Genomic DNA, 20,579 nt, shown 5'->3' on the forward strand with positions numbered 1-20,579 from the left:
ATAACAGCAAGTTAATGGAAACAAGCTAAGTGTCCATCTGTAGAAGAATATTTAAGTAATCTACAGTCCACACCCCTAACATAATGTTCTGCTGTCGTATGAAGGGATGATGGAGGCGACACAGGAGGGTCTCCAGCATACACTAGGAGTGAAATAAGCAAGGTGTGAAATATTCACAACGCCACCTTTTGAGTAAGGACAGCAAAATACATATATGAATGTTTGCTTGCATCTGCTTACACAAAAGCTGGAAAGGTAAATAAGAAACTAACACAAGTGGTGAGGGGTCAGGGAGGAGTCGGGTAGAGGGCACAGAAGGGGGTGCAATGTTTTCAGTGTCTTCCTCTTTTAAGTTTTGAATTGTTTGAACACATTAGTTATCTAAAACAAACAATAAATAAAATTTAAAGAGGATTTAAGGTAAATCACCCAGTATTTTAAGTGTTTTAGAGTGAGAACTTTTCCATAATGTTTCGTCCGCCGTATTGCCGTAAGTGGAAGATCTCATTTACATTTGCAGGCAACAATGTCGAATTTGCTGGCTATTAAATGCGGACAGAAATAGAAAGAACTAATTGAAATAAACAATCCTCTAAGCTAGCTGTTAATCTTTTTTTTTGAATAGATATTCATACATATCATTCACTCAATTCATTCATTGTTTTGAACAGGTAATTCAAATCAGGTCAGAAACATGTAATAAAAGACAATGATGAATGAGGTCTTCTCTGAGTTAACAGTTTGAAAAATGTGCTATTTGGGATATACATATTTTTAAAAATGGGAGCTGAAAACCTCAAAAAGTTACTTTTAATGTAACAAATTACCAACATAACCTAAATTAACTACAAAAATACAAATGTTTCATGAATATGAACGACAGGTTTTAAAAAGAAGTCAGCTAGTCAGTAACTAAGGGGGAAAAATGACCTTGTTCTGATTTATCTCATGCTGGTACAGTGAGTGACAAAAAGACTACATAAACAGTTAATGAACTCTCTCTCACTGAACTTGTTTCCAAAAAATGTCTACAATGCCCTTGAAATTAGGCACTATTGATCTGCAACAACAGTGTGCCCTGAATTTCAAGTCAACATCTGCTCACAAAGGCCAGATTACCCTTTTTTTTAAAGTAGCTATCGTAACTATGAGAGTTGCTGGTCAAAGAATTTAACCAAAACCTGATCCTACCTTTCTCAATAACTCAAACGTCTTTCAAGTTTTGTCGTTTAAAAGCACCATGTTTGACTATACCACATCTGCCTCCTACACACAGATGGAGAAAGAGAAATATTGGTTAAAACTAAGTATGTAAAAGTACTGTTACTCCACAAACTGTGAATGCAATTTAAAGCTTTGACATATTCAAGTCCCTAAGCCGGGACTCGTTTCCTGGAAAGACGTATAAATCTGAATTTGGCACATCAGGATAACATCCTCAAGATACTACTTGACTGAGTTTTGCAGCTTTGTCTTTGGGTATCACAAACAGCAGCCTGAACACTCCATCAGCCAAGGCTCCAGTGAGCTCACACCAGCCCCCAGCAATTCTACCTCACCTCCTGCTCTTTCCTGCTGAAAAAGTACATTGGAAAATACCGTATGTTTTATGTACTTCCTGCAGAACATAAACAGAAAAGACTTGGTCACCATTATTTCAGTGACATTAGGCAACTTCTGTTTCTTTTTTTAATTATTTGTACTGTTGTGTTTTTTTAAACTTATTTATTATTATTTATTATTTTTATTTTTGGCTGTGTTGGGTCTTCGTTTCTGTGCGAGGGCTCTCTCCAGTTGTGGCAAGCGGGGGCCACTCTTCATCGCGGTGCGCGGGCCGCCGCTCACTATCGCGGCCTCTCTTGTTGCGGAGCACAGGCTCCAGATGCGCAGGCTCAGTAAGTGTGGCTCACGCGCCCAGTTGCTCCGCGACATGTGGGATCTTCCCAGACCAGGGCTCAAACCCGTGTCCCCTGCATTGGCAGGCAGATTCTCAACCACTGCGCCACCAGGGAAGCCCCAACTTCTGTTTCTTAGTCCAAAACACAAACCAAAATTAAAATGTTCTGGCCTTTCCAGTCAAGCATACCTTGCCTTTGCAGAAAGCCTACTCTTAATCCACCCTGTGCTAATTAAATTTTTCAAGAGCAATACAGATCCAGGTGTTTTATAAACAACAGCAAACAAAGCACTTCTTTTTTTGCCCTGAAACCTAAATGTCATCTGGCTAGAAAGAGGGAGAACCGCATCGACGAAGTCCTGTATCTCCACACTTCCCGACTTGGGTTTATTAGATGCAGTGATGTGTCTTCTTTCTTTCCTCCTCTCCCGGAAATGCCCTTACGTACAGGCACCTGGGATGCAGCTTTTGACTCACAAAGAAGTCCACACCCGTTTCCTCCCGACCTGGCAAGAGAAGGATCCTCACTGCTGAAGCACTCTGCCTGAGGGAAGAGAGCCGCCGGCAGGACTTGCAAAAGTTCTGGTTCACCTTCACCCGGAGTTCAAAGCGCCGGCACTCTGGCCCCGCCACAGCCTGGCTACCCGGAGTCCTCTCCCGTCCCGCTCCCGCCTTCCCCACCCTCTCGGCCCTACACCATGTCAGGAATCCGGGCAGGCACCGAGCTGGGAGCTGACATCACTCCCAGTCCCAGGTACCTCCCCTAGATGGTAATTATAAGGTCAGTTTTATTTAGTTTATTTTTATAGAATTGTGTAGAAGGAAATTAGTCCAAAGGCTGCCTCAACTAATCTTCCAAGAGGTTCACCAGATCCTTGCCCAAATATAACAAATCATAATATAACAGAATTATATGACTGATATTTTGGATATAGAAAATTTAACAAACATTAGTATTATTTTGTATTCCATTGCCAACTATTGAGGCTAGTATATGCAGACAATTTAAACAAAGGTTGAAGGACAAGAGACATTATGTTTGCATACCTTCACTCTCTGACCTGCTGTAAAGTGGCTTTTGTGAGCACTGCTCTACAAAACAGCTCTTTTCAAGATGACCAATGACTTTGATGTAGATAAATCCAAGATCACTGTTCTGTCCCCATTCATATAGCTGACCTCTCCCTCCTTCTGGACTCACTCTCTTTTAGGGGGGCAGTGGGGGAAGCAGTATCTAATGCACAGCATGGTGTCTGTCACTCTCACTTCTTCCAAGACTCTACATTCTCTCACTCCGATGGCTGCTCTATTCCTCTCCTTTTAACAGCACCTCTTCCTCCTTCACTAATCTCTAGATGTTGTCATTCCTCAGTGCTCAGATCCAGGCCAAACTCTGTTGGTAGGTGTCTGATAAGGATTTTTATTTCTGATTTAAAGGAATGTAGATTTAAGAGGTGAGCTGCCTTGTGCTGTTATTCCCCATTGTTACTGACTGGAATGCAGTGTGATACCTGGGGCTGTGGCAATCATCTTGCAAACATGAGATAATAAGCATGAACATGAAACATGAAAAGCCCAAGAGCTACGAATGGCTAAGTGAGGGGAAAATAAAAGCCTGAATAAGAGTCTGGATAGACTACTGCCAGCAACCAGCTAACTAATATAGAGAAAAGAGACAGGAGGTCAGAGAACTACAATGAGACCTAAGTGTTGTGCATGAGTACAGGGCCCTAGGAGGGGACCTAACTCAGACTTGGAGGATGATCAGAGGTGCTCTCTGGAGGATGTCTCATTTAGGCTGAGACCTCAGAGCAGAGTAAAAGCTATTTTGGCAAAGAGTCAGGAGCAGGTAAGCAGGGAGAGGACAGCACATGGATAAACCTGGAAGTATCATCACCTGGCACATTTAAGCACTGAAGGCAGTTACGTGTGAGTGAAGCCCAGAGCCGAGAAGACAGGAGAGGCCTGGCTAGGGAAACTGAAGTATGCAGGGAGATGGAGATGTCGGGAGAGAGCACCCCTTGGAGGGTCTTGTGAAGTGTGCCATGAGGTCTGGACTTTATCCCAGGGGCAAAGACCAGTCACTGAAGCATTTTCAATAGGTGTGGGGCTGGCTCAGATTTTAATTGTAGAAAAATTAAGTATTTGCATTTAAGAACAATGACTCTGGCGAAATAGCAGAGACTGCATTAAAACTGGGCCAAGCTGGAGGCAGAAGGAATGTTAGTTAGGGGGTGGCTGTAGCAATACAGGTGAGAGATGAGATGCACCCCCTAGCGACCCTGAGGATGGAGGGGGGGATGCCCCAGTGTCTGGCCCTCAGGGAGAGAGTGGGGAGGGAGGCATACAGGACCAAGCTGACTGGTCGAATGGCTGGATGAATTATGGTAATCCACGTCTGAAGATGACTCAGCCGCTAAAGAGAATGGATGTGCATGTACAACTGATACGAGGGGGTTTCAGTGAAGGACTGTTGACTGAGAAAAGCACTACGCTGAAAGGTGTGTTCAGTACCATCACCTTTGGCGACACAACGACCAGCACTACCTGGTCCACGCCCAGCGCCCCTGTGTCTTCGTGCCCCTGCTGTCTTTGCACGTCCTGCCTGCAGTGCAGGAGAGGAACCCACGGGGCTGCTCCCGGAATCACCTTCCCGTCAGAGTCCTGGGGGTGGCCTCCAGTGAGAGGTGTTCATGCAAGATTTGGAGGAGCAGCTCAGGCCAGTTTTCTATGGAGGGTTGCGAACAGATACCTGGGCAGAGAGCACGCGTGAGGCGGGCTGGAGGTTCGGGGCAACCCCCTGAGAAGCACCTGCTTTGGTGATCCAGCCGGTGGGTGGGTGGCGGAGGAGGTGTCCGGGACTCCTGAGGCTGCGAGGACTCCCAGTGAGCACCGGTGACCCCCCACCCCATCCTGAGCACAGGTCCTCTGATGGCTGGCACTTCTGCGGCTTCCTAAACCTCTAGCTCCCATCCCTCCTGGGAGTACTTCCTCACCCGATGCTGATGGATGCAGAATGATGAACGTGGTGCCAGGAACGCAGAAGCACAGAGACGAGGTTGGTCCTCTGCCGCCGTGGGAGAACCAACAGGACTGTGGTGGGCTCCCCTTCCCGCTGTACCAGGCAGCACGCTGGACAGAAAGGTGCGGGGTGCTCGGCTCCAGGCATGGCTGCAGAGTCAGAGCCCCCACGACCTCCCTTGGAGCTCATACAGCTATGCTGCTGATTCCAAATCTGGACCTTGTGATGCTGCAAGTAGCTGAGTTGTGCAAGCTTAATCCAAAGCCTTGCCAGGTTTCCCAAGAATGGGATAGGATGGTGAGCAGGAAGGATGAGGGCTTGAGAGCTGCACTGGATCTTGAGAAGGTTTAAGGGGGCTCTGATGAAGATGGGGCTCCTGAGTCTCCTGAGCCAGCAGAAGCAGCCCCTCCTCCCTTGACTGAGGCTAGCCCCGTGTTGTCTGAAGACCCAGCAATGACCTTGTCTGTGCAGATGTGCTACAGGGAGATGCCCAGCTCTTTTCAAAGTTTTCAGATTTGTAGCTAGGAAGATGGCCTCGGAAGAGGTCCCACACACATCAAAAGAACTGCAAGATTTCTTCCAGCAGAAATTTGAAGGAAGTGCAGAGGAGTAGATTTTACAACTGTGAAACCAGGAATTGCCCAGCATGCGAATGGCAGACACGGCTGCTGAGTTAATGGCACAGACTCTGGATATGAAGGTCCGGGTGCTGGGTGAGGGTGAGCAGAGCAGGACAGGTGCCCTGGGGAAGGCGTTACAAACACTCAAACCAGAGTCGGCCAGGGGCTGGGTTCAAGACCCCAACGGTTTGCAGATTTTCTCCCTCGCTTTGTTATTTATCTATCGGTGAGATGAACCAACGAGTACCGGTCTCTCTTCCTTGTCATAGAACATAAGGAAGGCAAAGCGTGAGTAAGCTCTTAATTCAGTCCTCAAGTTACAGATTATCAAAGATGGTCACAATCCAACTAGGTGAGGGATGAACAAAATCCAAGATGGGTCCAGTGCCTCGTGGACTTTGTCTCTGAAGTTGGTGGGAAGTGAAGCATCTTTAGCTGCACGATGGATGGTGTGGAGTTGGCAGGATGTGACATTAACGGGTCAGTTGCTCGTTTAGCTATGGGCCAAAGGATGTTTGTGCGTGGGGACTGGACAAAGGGGTGGACTGTGCTGGAGATGGAGAACCTGTTGTCAACTCCGTGACTGCTTCCCATGCACTCCTCTTTTTCGTTCTCCTCTGAAAATGGGGGAGAAGCCTGCAATGACCCTTCCCAGATTGCTTTCCTGACAGGTTCCAGGTTCCCAAACGAGAAGCACTCATGCAAGGTTTGCAAGGCTGCAGGGAGAGCAGCCATCATGCTCCACGGTGAGCTGCAAGCAGGGACACACAGCTCCCAGGGTGCGGGGACTCTGGGGAGTCCCATCCTCAGTAGCCCATGAGTCACAGCTGCTTCCAGAGGACAGCCTGCCAAGGAGGGCTTCGGTGCTTTGGTGGGAGGTGGTGACAGCAGCAGCCCGGCCCGCTGGCATCCCTGAGGTTGAGGGTGACTCCCTTCTCTCTTGCTTCTCTCTGTAGCTTCCAAGCTTTCACTCTCCCAACCCTCCAAAGATGGTGCAAGTCTCTAAGTGCCTGTATTAAAATCCATCACACTTGCAAAGCTCAAGTGTCTTCTGTGTTCCTGACAGAGCTCTAACTGTATTCATATGTGTGTGTATACATACACGTACATAAATATGTGTACGTATATATGGTACATATATATCATGTACATATCTGTAGATAATTATTTGAGCTTGGAGAAAAATACGGAACTATACATATAAGGTTGCTAATATGGGTTTCTAGTAGTTGAGAAGAAGAAGGTATGGGGAACCAAGCAGAAAAGAAACAAATGCTATGTATGTTATAATCCCATTAATGCAATATTATGCATGTATGCATATATGGATGGATGCAGTAAAATAGAGAAAAAAATAGAGGAAAAAAATAGAGAAAGGTGAGTAGGGTCCAGGTGGATGCTTGGAAGGAGTTCTGAAGGGCAAGGACATACTGGTCCACCCTATGTTGTCCCTGGGGGAAGGCGCCTGGCCGGTTACTATTAGGTGCCTGTCATCCAACACTTAATATTACTCTAAGAGCAAATGCATTTATCCAGCTTCCTTCCTGTAAGATAGAAGAACCATGGAGACACGGGGCTACGGAGACAGACCATAAAGACCACGCAGAGAGGGGAGATCGATGAGTGGGACCCATTAGCCTCAGCTCTGACAGTCTATTTCTTTAAAATTAACTAACTTCTGACAATCATTGACAGGAAGACACTGGAACTCACCAGAAAAGACACCCCACATCCAAAGACAAAGGAGAAGCCACAATGAGATGGTAGGAGGGGCACAATCACAATTAAATCAAATCCCATAACTGCTGGGTGGGTGACTCACAAACTGTAGAACACTTATATCACAGAAGTCCACCCACTGGAGTGAAGGTTCTGAGCCCCACGTCAGGCTTCCGAACCTGGGGGTCCGGCAACGGGAGGAGGAATTCCTAGAGAATCAGACTTTGAAGGCTAGTGGGATTTGATTGCAGGACTTCGACAGGACTGGGGGAAACAGAGACTCCACTCTTGCAGGGCACACAATGTAGCGTGTGCATCGGGACCCAGAGGAAGGAGCAGTGACCCCATAGAGACTGAACCAGACCTACCTGCTAGTGTTGGAGGGTCTCCTGCAGAGGTGGGGGGTGGCTCTGTCTCACTGTGAGGACAAGGACACTGACAGCAGAAGTTCTGGGAAGTACTCCTTGGTGTAAGCCCTCCCAGAGTCCGCCATCAGCCCCACCAAAGAGCCCGGGTAGGCTCCAGTGTTGGGTCACCTCAGGCCAAACAACCAACAGGGAGGGGACCCAGCCCCACCCATCAGCAGACAAGCAGATTAAAGTTTTACTGAGCTCTGCCCACCAGAGCAACACCCAGCTCTACCCACCACCAGTCCCTCCCATCAGGAAACTTGCACAAGCTTCTTTTTTTTTTTTTTTTAATTTTATTTATTTATTTATTTATGGCTGTGTTGGGTCTTCGTTTCTGTGTGAGGGCTTTCTCCAGTTGTGGCAAGTGGGGGCCATTCTTCATTGCAGTGCGCGGGCCTCTCACTATCGTGGCCTCTCCTGTTGCGGAGCACAGGCTCCAGACACGCAGGCTCAGTAATTGTGGCTCGCGGGCCCAGCTGCTCCGCGGCATGTGGGATCTTCCGGGACCAGGGCTCGAACCCGTGTCCCCTGCATTGGCAGGCGGATTCTCAACCACTGCGCCACCAGGGAAGCCCACACAAGCTTCTTAGATAGCCTCATCCACCAGAGGGCAGACAACAGAAGCAAGAAGAACTACAGTCCTGCAGCCTGTGGAACAAAAACCACATTCACAGAAAGACAGACAAGATGAAAAGGCAGAGGGCTATGTACCAGATGAAGGAACAAGATAAAACCCCAGAAAAACAACTAAATGAAGTGGAGATAGGCAACCTTCCAGAAAAAGAATTCAGAATAATGATAGTGAAGATGATCCAGGACCTCAGAAAAAGAATGGAGGCAAAGATCAAGAAGATGCAAGAACTGTTCAACAAAGGTCTAGAAGAATTAAAGAACAAACAGAGATGAACAATACAATAACTGAAATGAAAACTACACTAGAAGGAATCAATAGCAGAATAACTGAGGCAGAAGAACGGATAAGTGACCTGGAAGACAGAATGGTAGAATTCACTGCTGCGGAACAGAATAAAGAAAAAAGAATGAAAAGAAATGAAGACAGCCTAAGAGACCTCTGGGACAACATTAAACACAACAACATTCGCATTATAGGGGTCCCAGGAGGAGAAGAGAGAGAGAAAGGACCAGAGAAAATATTTGAAGAGATTATAGTCAAAAACTTCCCTAACATGGGAAAGGAAATAGCCACCCAAGTCCAGGAAGCGCAGAGAGTCCCATACAGGATAAACCCAAGGAGAAACATGCCGAGATGCATAGTAATCAAATTGGCAAAGATTAAAGACAAAGAAAAATTATTGAAAGCAGCAAGGGAAAAATGACAAATAACATACAAGGGAACTCCCATAAGGTTAACAGCTGATTTCTCAGCAGAAACTCTACAAGCCAGAAGGGAGTGGCATGATATACTTAAAGTGATGAAAGGGAAGAACCTACAACCAAGATTACTCTACCCGGCAAGGATCTCATTCAGATTCGATGGAGAAATCAAAAGCTTTACAGACAAGCAAAAGCTAAGAGAATTCAGCACCACCAAACCAGCTCTACAACAAATGCTAAAGGAACTTCTCTAAGTGGGAAACACAAGAGAAGAAAAGGACCTACAAAAACAAACCCAAAACAATTAAGAAAATGGTCATAGGAACATACATATCAATAATTACCTTTAACGTGAATGGATTAAATGCTCCAACCAAAAGACACAGGCTTGCTGAATGGATACAAAAACAAGACCCATATATATGTTGTCTACAGGAGACCCACTTCAGACCTAGAGACACATACAGACTGAAAGTGAGGGGATGGAAAAAGATATTGTATGCAAATGGAAGTCAAAAGAATGCTGGAGTAGCAATACTTATATCAGATAAAATAGACTTTAAAATAAAGAATGTTACAAGAGACAAGGAAGGACACTACATAATGATCAAGGGATCAATCCAAGAAGAAGATATAACAATTATAAATACATATGCACCCAACATAGGAGCACCACAATACATAAGGCAACTGCTAACAGCTATAAAAGAGGAAACGGACAGTAACACAATAATAGTGGGGGACTTTAACACCTCACTTACACCAATGGACAGATCATCCAAACAGAAAATTAATAAGGAAACACAAGCTTTAAATGACACAATAGACCAGATAGATTTAATTGATATTTATAGGACATTCCACCCAAAAACAGCAGACTACACTTTCTTCTCAAGTGTGCACGGAATATTCTCCAGGATAGATCACATCTTGGGTCACAAATCAAGCCTCAGTAAATTTAAGAAAATTGAAATCATATCAAGCATCTTTTCTGACCACAACGCTATTGGATTAGAAATCAATTACAGGGAAAAAAACATAAAAAACACAAACACATGGAGGCTAAACAATATGTTACTAAATAACCAAGAGATGACTGGAGAAATCAAAGAGGAAATCAAAAAATACTTAGAGACAAATGACAATGAAAACACGACAATCCAAAACCTATGGGATGCGGCAAAAGCAGTTCTAAGAGGGAAGTTTATAGCTATACAAGCCTACCTCAAGAAACAAGAAAAATCTCAAATAAACAATCTAACCTTACACCTAAAGGAACTAGAGAAAGAAGAACAAACAAAACTTAAAGTTAGCAGAAGGAAAGAAATCATAAAGATCAGAGCAGAAATAAATGAAATAGAAACAAAGAAAACAATAGCAAAGATCAATAAAACTAAAAGCTGGTTCTTTGAGAAGATAAACAAAATTGATAAACCTTTAGCCAGACTCATCAAGAAAAAGAGGGAGAGGACTCAAATCAATAAAAGTAGAAATGCAAAAGGAGAAGTTACAACAGACACCGCAGAAATACAAAGCATCCTAAGAGACTGCTACAAGCAACTCTATGCCAATAAAATGGACAACCTGGAAGAAATGGACAAATTCTTAGAAAGGTGTAACCTTCCAAGACTGAACCAGGAAGAAATAGAAAATATGAACAGACCAATCACAAGTAATGAAAGTGAAACTGTGATTAAAAATCTTCCAACAAACAAAAGTCCAGGACCAGATGCTTCACAGGTGAATTCTATCAAACATTTAGAGAAGAGCTAACACCCATCCTTCTCAAATTCTTCCAAAAAATTGCAGAGGAAGGAACACTCCCAAACTCGTTCTATGAGGCCACCATCACCCTGATACCAAAACCAGACAAAGATACTTCAAAAAAAGAAAATTACAGACCAATATCACTGATGAATATAGATGCAAAAATCCTCAACAAAATACTAGCAAACAGAATCCAACAACACATTAAAGGGATCATACACCATGATCAGGTGGGATTTATCCCACGGATGCAAGGATTCTTCAATATACGCAAATCAATCAATGTGATACACCATATTAACAAATTGAAGAATAAAAACCATATGATCATCTCAATAGATGCAGAAAAAGCTTTTGACAAAATTCAACACCGATTTATGATAGAAACTCTCCAGAAAGTGGGCATAGAGGGAACCTACCTTGACATAATAAAGGCCATATACGACAAACCCACAGTAAACATCATTCTCAACGGTGAAAAACTGAAAGCATTTTCTCTAAGATCAGGAAAAAAACAAGGATGTCCACTCTCACCACTATTATTCAACATAGTTTTGGAAGTCCTAGCCACGGCAATCAGAGAAGAAAAAGAAATAAAAGGAATACAAATTGAAAAAGAAGAAGTAAAACTGTCACTGTTTGCAGATGACATGATACTATACATAGAGAATCCTAAAGATGCCACCAGAAAACTACTAGAGCTAATCAATGACTTTGGTAAAGTTGCAGGATACAAAATGAATGCACAGAAATCTGTTGCATTCCTATACACTAATGATGAAAAATCTGAAAGAGAAATTAAGGAAACACTCCCACTTACCATTGCAACAAAAAGAATAAAATACCTAGGAATAAACCTACCGAGGGAGACAAAAGACCTGTATGCAGAAAACTCTAAGACACTGATGAAAGAAATTAAAGATGATACCAACAGATGGAGAGATATACCATGTTCTTGGATTGGAAGAATCAATATTGTGAAAATGACTATACTACCCAAAGCAATCTACAGATTCAGTGCAATCCCTATCAAATTACCAATGGCATTTTTTACAGAACTAAAACAAAAAGTCTTAAAATTTGTATGGAGACACAAAAGACCCCAAATAGCCAAAGCAGTCTTGAGGGAAAATAACAGAGCTGGAGGAATCAGACTCCCTGACTTCAGACTATACTACAAAGCTACAGTCATCAAGACAATATGGTACTGGCACAAAAACAGAAATATAGATCAATGGAACAAGATAGAAAGCCCAGAGATAAACCCTCACACCTATGGTCAACTAATCTATGACAAAGGAGGCAAGGATATACAATGGAGAAGAGACAGTCTCTTCAATAAGTGGTGCTGGGAAAACTGGACAGCTACATGTAAAAGAATGAAATTAGAACACTCCTTAACACCATACACAGAAATAAACTCAAAATGGATTAGAGACCTAAATGTAAGACCAGACTCTATAAAACTCTTAGAGGAAGACTTAGGAAGAACACTCTTTGATATAAATCACAGCAAGATCTTTTTTGAACCACCTCCTAGAGTAATGGAAATAAAAACAAAAATAAACAAATGGGACCTAATGAAACTTAAAAGCTTTCGCACAGCAAAGGAAACCATAACAAGACGAAAAGACAACCCTCAAAATGGGAGAAAATATTTGCAAACTTATCAATGGACAAAGGATTAATCTCCAAAATATATAAACAGCTCATGCAGCTCAATATTAAAAAAACAAACAACCCAATCCAAAAATGGGCAGAAGACCTAAATAGACATTTCTCCAAAGAAGACATACAGATGGCCAAGAAGCCCATGAAAAGCTGCTCAACATCACTAATTATTTGAGGAACGCAAATCAAAACTACAATGAGGTATCACCTCACACCAGTTAGAATGGGCATCATCAGAAAATCTACAAACAACAAATGCTGGAGAGGGTGTGGAGAAAAGGGAACCCTCTTGCACTGTTGATGGGAATGTAAATTGATACAGCCACTATGGAGAACAGTATGGTATGGATGTTCCTTAAAAAACTAAAAATAGAATTACCATATGACCCAGCAATCCCACTACTGGGCATATACCCAGAGAAAACTATAATTCAAAAAGACACATGCACCCCAATGTTCATTGCAGCACTATTTACAATAGCCAGGTCATGGACGCAACCTAAATGCCCATCAACAGATGAATGGATAAAGAAGTTGTGGTACATATATACAATGGAATATTACTCGGCCATGAAAAGGAACAAAATTGGGTCATTTGTAGAGACGTGGATGGATCTAGAGACTGTCATACAGAGTGAAGTAAGTCAGAAAGAGAAAAACAAATATCGTATATTAATGCATATATGTGGAACCTAGAAAAATGGTGCAGATGAATCGTTTTGCAGGGCAGAAATTGAGACACAGATGTAGAGAACAAACGTATGTACACCAAGGGGGGAAAGTGGCGGGGGGTGGGGGTGGTGGTGTGATGAATTGGGAGACTGGGATTGACATGTATACACTAATGTGTATAAAATGGATGACTAATGAGCCTGGTGTATAAAAAAATAAATTAAATTAAATTAAAAAAATTTTTTAAAATGACTAACTTCTAACTTGAATGATCATCTATATTCTAGAAATACAATGTGAATGACTCAGATATCTACAAATGGGAAACACAGCTCGGGTGAATTATCTGGCAAGCCCTCCAATGAGTGGGAGCTGTTTATGTACACGAGAGCAGCAGGCTGTGACCAGAGAGGACCAAAATGATACTCTCAGGGGAGTTTAAGGAGTTTGAAAAATGCATAATTTGGGACTTCCCTGGTGGCACAGTGGCTAAGAATCTGCCTGCCAATGCAGGGAACACAGGTTCAATCCCTGGTCCAGGAAGATCCGCCGTGCTGCGGAGCAACTAAGCCCGTGCGCCACAACTATTAAGCCTGCGCTCTAGAGCCCGTGAGCCACAGCTACTGAGCCCGCGCACCACAACTACAGAAGCCTGCGCACCTAGAGCCTGTGCTCCACAACAGGAGAAGCCACCGCAATGAGAAGCCCGCGCACCGCAGTGAAGAGTAGTCCCCACTCGCCGCAACTAGAGAAAGCCTGTGCGCAGCAATGGAGATCCAACGCAGCCAAAAGTAAATAAATAAATAAATAAATTTATTATTTTTTTAAAAAGTAGAATGGTGGTTACCAGGGGCTGAGGGGGAAAATAGGGAGTTGTTTAATGGGTACAGAGTTTCAATTTGGGAAGATGAAATAGTTCTGGGGATGGATGGTGGTGATGGTTGCACAACAGTGTGAATGTACTAATGCCACTGAACTGTGCACTTAAAAATGGTTAAAATAGTAAATTTTATGTTATGTTTATTTCATCATAATTTTATAAAAAGAAAAACAGTATAGAATGGTATCCAATCCAGGATCACCTATTGCATCTGATTATTATGGCCACTGTATCTCTTTTAATCTAGAAAAAGTCATTTTTTTAAAATACAATGCTTACTTCTTGAGGACACAGGGCCGTTTGTCCTACAGAATTTCCCACTTTCTGATTTTGTGCTATTGCTTGCTTCCTTGCGCTGTCATTTGTCTAGTTCCTCATCTCTATTTCCTGTAAACTGGAAGTAATATCTAGTGGTTGATAGATCCACGCAAAACATTTTTTGTCTAGAATAATTACCACTGATCTTGTGTACTTCAGGTTATGTCACCTCTGAAGACACACAATCCTGTTGAAGATTAGTGAATCACTAGCTAAACTCAGATTAATTTCTCAGGGTGATGACAGCCTGATACCTCTGTTTCACAGTTAGATTGCCCACCCCTGCATCTAGGAAGTAACCGTGTAGTGTTGCTTTGACCCTGTAGTGTTGCTTTGACCCTGTGTGACCCTTATCAACTATTAACACAATGGTTTAACCTCGATGGCTAATCCTCGTTTTTTCGGTTCTTTTTCTTTTCTTTTTTTTTGGCCATGCCACGTGGCATGCGGGATCTTAGTTCCCCCACCTGGGATGGAACCTGCAGTGGAAGTGCAGAATCTTAACCACTGGACCACCAGGCAAGTCCCTGGATAACCCTCGTTTATAACGGTTTGCCGATTTATGCTTTTTCTAATCCTACATTTTTTTCCCCCACCCTATAAAGTAGAGCACTCCCTCATCACCTGGGACTCTTTGGTTACTGGGAACTACAGTTGCTACTAGAAAAGCAGAATAAATCTTTAATTGTTTTCGTTTTGGTGGGGAAAGGTTTGAAATAACGGTCCCTTCCCACGCAGACGTGCTATCAGACTATGGGATAAATGTCTTTACCTTTTAGTTCTGTGTGTGAGCAAACGCCGTAATTAATTAAATTAATTTCTGAGACTGCGTTAGCTTTTTAATGATCTTCTATTATGTGAACAATGGGGCATGGATTAGTTGAACCACCGTCGTGCCACAGAAAAATGCCAGAAACCTCCAAGTTACGCGGGGGCCGCGGGAGGCCAGCCAGCTCTACAGCTGCGCTTTGGATTTGGATCTTTAGAAGGGGGAGCGCGCTCTGCCAGCGGGGCTCTCGGGGTACACGGGAGGCACCCCAAGCCCACTGCCTTTCCCCCCCGGCTGGAGTTTGGTTGGGGTCGCCGGCATCAGCCTGCTTTACCGCTTGACCTCTAGAGGGCCATTGACACTATTAAACCGAAAGAGTTTTTGTGCACAGAATCAGAAACGAAACACAATTTTGAAAATAGTAAAAAATTTTCCCCAAAAAATTATGAGAAAAAAATTTAAATGCAAAATATGTCTTGGAACAAGTTTAAATAATCTTATTATTTGAAAAGAACAAGAAAAAGGATCATGTTCGACTGCCCAGCTAGCTTAGTCTGTAGAGCGTGGGGCTTTTAATCTCAAGGTCCTGGGTTTGAGCCCCCGGTTGGGTGGCAGCTCTTCGCATCACCTGTAATAATTAACCTCAATTCAGAGAACCTTAGTTTTCAAGCAATTCAACACATAACTGACTTCAATCTGGAGTTTCGTATTTTCAAACAATTCAACACTTTAAAAACTACTAAGACTGAACAAGTTAAAAAAGGGAACAATAAAACTAGAAAACAATTTCATATTATAATTACACAGTTAAAGGTTATCTGTGTAGAAAAATATCTGTTACTGAGTGGTCTATTTGAAGGGCAGTGGAATGCCAAAGGTTAGGATATATCAATAGAAGACATGAAAAATTAATGAAATTGTAGGGTTCATACATATTGCTGAAGTGATCTCTTAAAATGTTTGAACTGTGTAATTTTAACTTTATGCTGTGCGATACTGAAAATTAGTTCGGAGATCAGCTCTGATTCACACTATACACATTAATTTCATATCCTTGAATTCCTCTAAGTAAATTAATTTACTTTGTGCCCTTGGGAAGGGCTAGTGATTATTATGGGCTGTTTAAACCACTGTAAGATTGTTTTAGTGATTAGCTAATCAGGTAGCCATTGTGAACAGACACAGGGCTTTCTTAATCCTTTTTTTCCTAAGTTAGTGATCCAAATTGAACATATTTCCTGCAGCAATTTTGGAGTCTCAAAACATATCTCATTCAATATCCTGTGATAAACCATAATGGAAAATAATATAAAAAAGAATATATATATATGTATGTATAACTGAATCACTTTGCTGTACAGCAGAAATTAACACAACATTGTAAATCAACTATACCGCAATTTTTAAAAAAACCCATATCTCAAAGCAAGGAATTATCTTTTCCTTCATATGTTTTCCTAAACAAACTCAATTTCTTAGGGCAAAACTTTGCTTTTATGTTCACAGCTGCAAATTCTTTCCTTGTCTTAAATATTTTCCGTGATTCCCAGCAATTCTCAAACATTCTCCAAATTACTGTATGTTATTACCATCAGTTCAAGATACAATTTCAGACTTCGGAAGAAACACATGGAAAATTTTGCAATCGAAAATGAAGATACCCTAAATACTGCTGTTACTACAAAGGAATACCTAATCTCTAGGTGATGGGAGGCGAAGTAGAATTTTTCAAAAGGCAAACTCTGTCAGAGAAAAAGCAAACTGGTAAATTGACGAGAAGTCAATGAAGATACATTTACTTTTAAATATACATCCATTTTAAATTGAAGATCAGTGTTATGGGTTGAATTTGCGACTCCCTGGTATTCATATGTTAAAGTCTTAACCCCTAGTAATTCAGAATGTGACCTTATTTGGAAGTAGTGTTGTTGCATATGTAATTAATTAAGATGAGGTCATATCAGAGTAGAATGCACGCTTAATCCAACATGACTGGTGTCTTTATAAATGAGGCAACTATGGACATAGGCATGCACCCAGAAATGTACATTTAGACATATGGGAGAATGCCACGTGAAACGAAGACAGACATTGGGCTGATGAGTTTATAAGCCAGGGAATGCTAAAGATTGCCAGCAAACAACCAAAAGCTAGGGGAAAATCCTGGAACAGATTCTCCCTTAGGTCCCTCAGAAAGAACCAACCCTACAAAAAGCTTGATCTTGGACTTCTACATTTGTTGTTTAAGCCACCCATTTTGTGGTATTTTGTTATGGTAGCCCCAGGAAACTAATGCAATCAGTGTTCTATTGGGAGGTGATTTTGATTTTAAATATATTTTAGTATACCTTATATTAAGTAGTTGTCGTCATCTTCCTTTCCTTTTCTACTTATATTAAGTGTTGTCCTCATCTTCATTTCCTTTCCTTTCATTCCTGAAGCTGTAGGGAAAGCAAGGGTTTGTTTACATGTGGACGTAAATTCAGCTCAAGTGAGGACATTATGATTACAGCTCCTTCAGAAGTAACATTTAGAAATTAGCGCAATCTCGAACTATATTTTCTTCTTATTGTTGGCTGGTGATTTATTATGTTGGCTACTGACTTATTGCTATTTGTACCAAAAGAATATATTCAAAGATATACTAAGTTAAACACGTTTTATTCTCCCATGGAACTCATACTTGGAGACTTTATATTCAACTATCCTATTAATAAATCATTTTAAGAAAGTGTGCTAATTCTCAGTGGTCCAGTTTCTTCAACAAGTAAATGGCAATAAAAAGAGAGAGTCAGAGTGAACTCAATCAAATGAAATGCATGGACCGTGTTTGGATCCTGATTTGAACCAACCAATCATAAGATTACACTGTGACATAACACAATACAATCATGAGATTATATGAGACAATCCCAGGAACCTGAACACTGACTCAATACTTGAAGATACTACAGAATTATTTATTTTTAAATTATTTTATTTTTAAATTTATAAAAAAATGTAATAATGGTACGGTGTTTTTAAAATAATGGTACTGTGTTTTAAATAATGGTTCGCTCGGGAATGGCGAACCCGAGCACCAGGAGATGAAAAATGAGGTGCGTTTTAGAAACCTTTTAGAGATATGTACTCACTTGTTTAGAAATGAAATAGACATGATATTTGGAGTTTGTGTGTACATATTTTGGTGGGGGAGGAATAACTGGGTACCAAAGACACAAGATTGGCAATATGTTAGTAACTATGGAGGCTAAGTGTTGAGTGCACACCATGATTCACTGTACAATTCACTTTGCTCTTGTATATAGTTTAAAATTTCCATAAATTTAAATACTGTTTGATTATGCAAAATCCCAAAGTATCTTAACCTCCTTAGCCCAGTGATCAAATTTAGCCTCACTAATGAGACAACCAGACATCATGTGCCTCCTGATGTGATGCAGTGAGAAGTGCAGAGCATCACCTATAAAATATTCTTGTCAAAAACACTCAACTTAGATCTAACCAAGTCTTTAGATGTAACTTAAGTTTATAGGAAATATAGGGAAAGAGAAATGAGTTAAGTAACACCACAAGTAAACAATCAGACAAACGCAGAATGTCAAAGATTCAAAAGAATCAGGTTTTTCAAAAAGCAAATGTAGCGAACGAATACTAACACCACTAACAATAAAGTGTATGTGTGTGGGCGGCCTATTCTGTGCCAAGGGCTCCCCTCCCACTCCTGTGGCAGTCCAGTGAAGCCAATGAACTGTTTTTCCAGAATGTTTTTAAATGTATAAAATAAAAAACAACAACATAGGATTATAAAGGAAAACAATTATATTGAAATACAGTTATCAAAATACCTTAAAATATACTATGGTAATGTACATGCTTCATTTTTTTAAAAATAAATTTATTTATTTATTTAGTTATGGCCGCATTGGGTCTTCGTTGCTGCGCGTGGGCTTTCTCTAGTTGCGGCGAGCGGGGGCTACTCTTCGTTGCAGTGCACGGGCTTCTCATTGCAGTGGCTTCTCTTATTGTGGCGCACAGGCTCTAGGCGTGCGGGCTTCATTAGTTGTGGCACGTGGGCTCAGTAGTTGTGGCTCGCAGGCTCAGTAGTTGTGGCGCACGGGCTTAGTTGCCCCGTGGCATGTGGGATCTTACTGGACCAGGGCCCAAACGCGTGTCCCCTGCATTGGCAGGCAGATTCTTAACCACTGCGCCCCCAGGGAAGTCCCCATGCTTCATTTTTAATACATTAAATAAGATCTAGCAACAGGTCTAATAACTACAGTAATTTCAAAGTAATGACTGTAAATAATATCTCTAAGAGGCTTCCCTGGTGGCGCAGTGGTTGAGAGTCTGCCTGCCAATGCAGGGGACACGGGTTCGAGCCCTGGTCTGGGAAGATCCCACATGCCGCGGAGCAACTGGGCCCATGAGCCACAACTACTGAGCCTGCGCGTCTGGAGCCTGTGCTCCGCAACAGGAGAGGCCACGATAGTGAGAGGCCCGCGCACCGCGATGAAGAGTGGCCCCCGCTTGCCACAGCTAGAGAAAGCCCTCGCACAGAAACGGAGACCCAACACACCCATTAAAAAAATAATAATAATAATAATAATAATAATATCTCTAAGATATATGGAAGAATTAAAGTGATATGAAAGCATATTATTTTTATTGCGACAAAACCACAGGTGCTGCTGATATTTTCAAGGTTTGTTACCTTCATTTATAATGAAAGGAAATGCTAAATTTCACTTTGAATTTGATGAAACTAAAGATGTAATTTTTTTTTCTCATCCAAGTTCATGGACCATTTGATTGTATCCATGGACTCCTACCTTAAGAACTGCCTGTCTAGATTTTAAAAGACTTAAGAAATTTAACAACCAAATGCAATACATTGTCATTTAATGGATCCTATTTTGAAAAAACAATCAACAAGCAAACAAACATAAAAATATTTTAGGAACAAGTGAGGAAATGTGAAATGGGAATTATATGATTTTAGGGAATTATTGTTAATTGTGTTGGGTGTGATAATGGTATTGTGGTATGTAGGAGAATAACCTTCTATTTCGGAAGTACATACCAAAGAAATCAGGCATAATAGGTCCTGATGTCTTCACATACACACACACACACACACAATACACACACATATATATGTATTATAAGGCAAATATGGGAAAATATTTACAATTGTTGAATCGAGATGATATGTAATATAGTCTTTCTATTTTTCTATGTTTGAAGTTTTCATAAAATGTAAAATAAGGTGATTTTTAAAGATTTTTTTATGGTATAATATAGGTATGGTGAAGTGTATTACTCATAAGTGTACAACTTGATGAATTTTTACATTTGTAAACACCCATGTAACCACACCAGATTAAGGTTATAAACATTTCCAGCACCCTGAAGTTCCCTAATACCCCTTTCCAGCCAATTCCCCCTTCTACCCCAGCAAACCACTATCTTGACTTCCAACACCATCGTTAAACTATA

This window comes from Balaenoptera acutorostrata, chromosome 3 (assembly GCF_949987535.1).
Source record: "Balaenoptera acutorostrata chromosome 3, mBalAcu1.1, whole genome shotgun sequence".
Lineage (NCBI taxonomy): Eukaryota > Metazoa > Chordata > Mammalia > Artiodactyla > Balaenopteridae > Balaenoptera > Balaenoptera acutorostrata.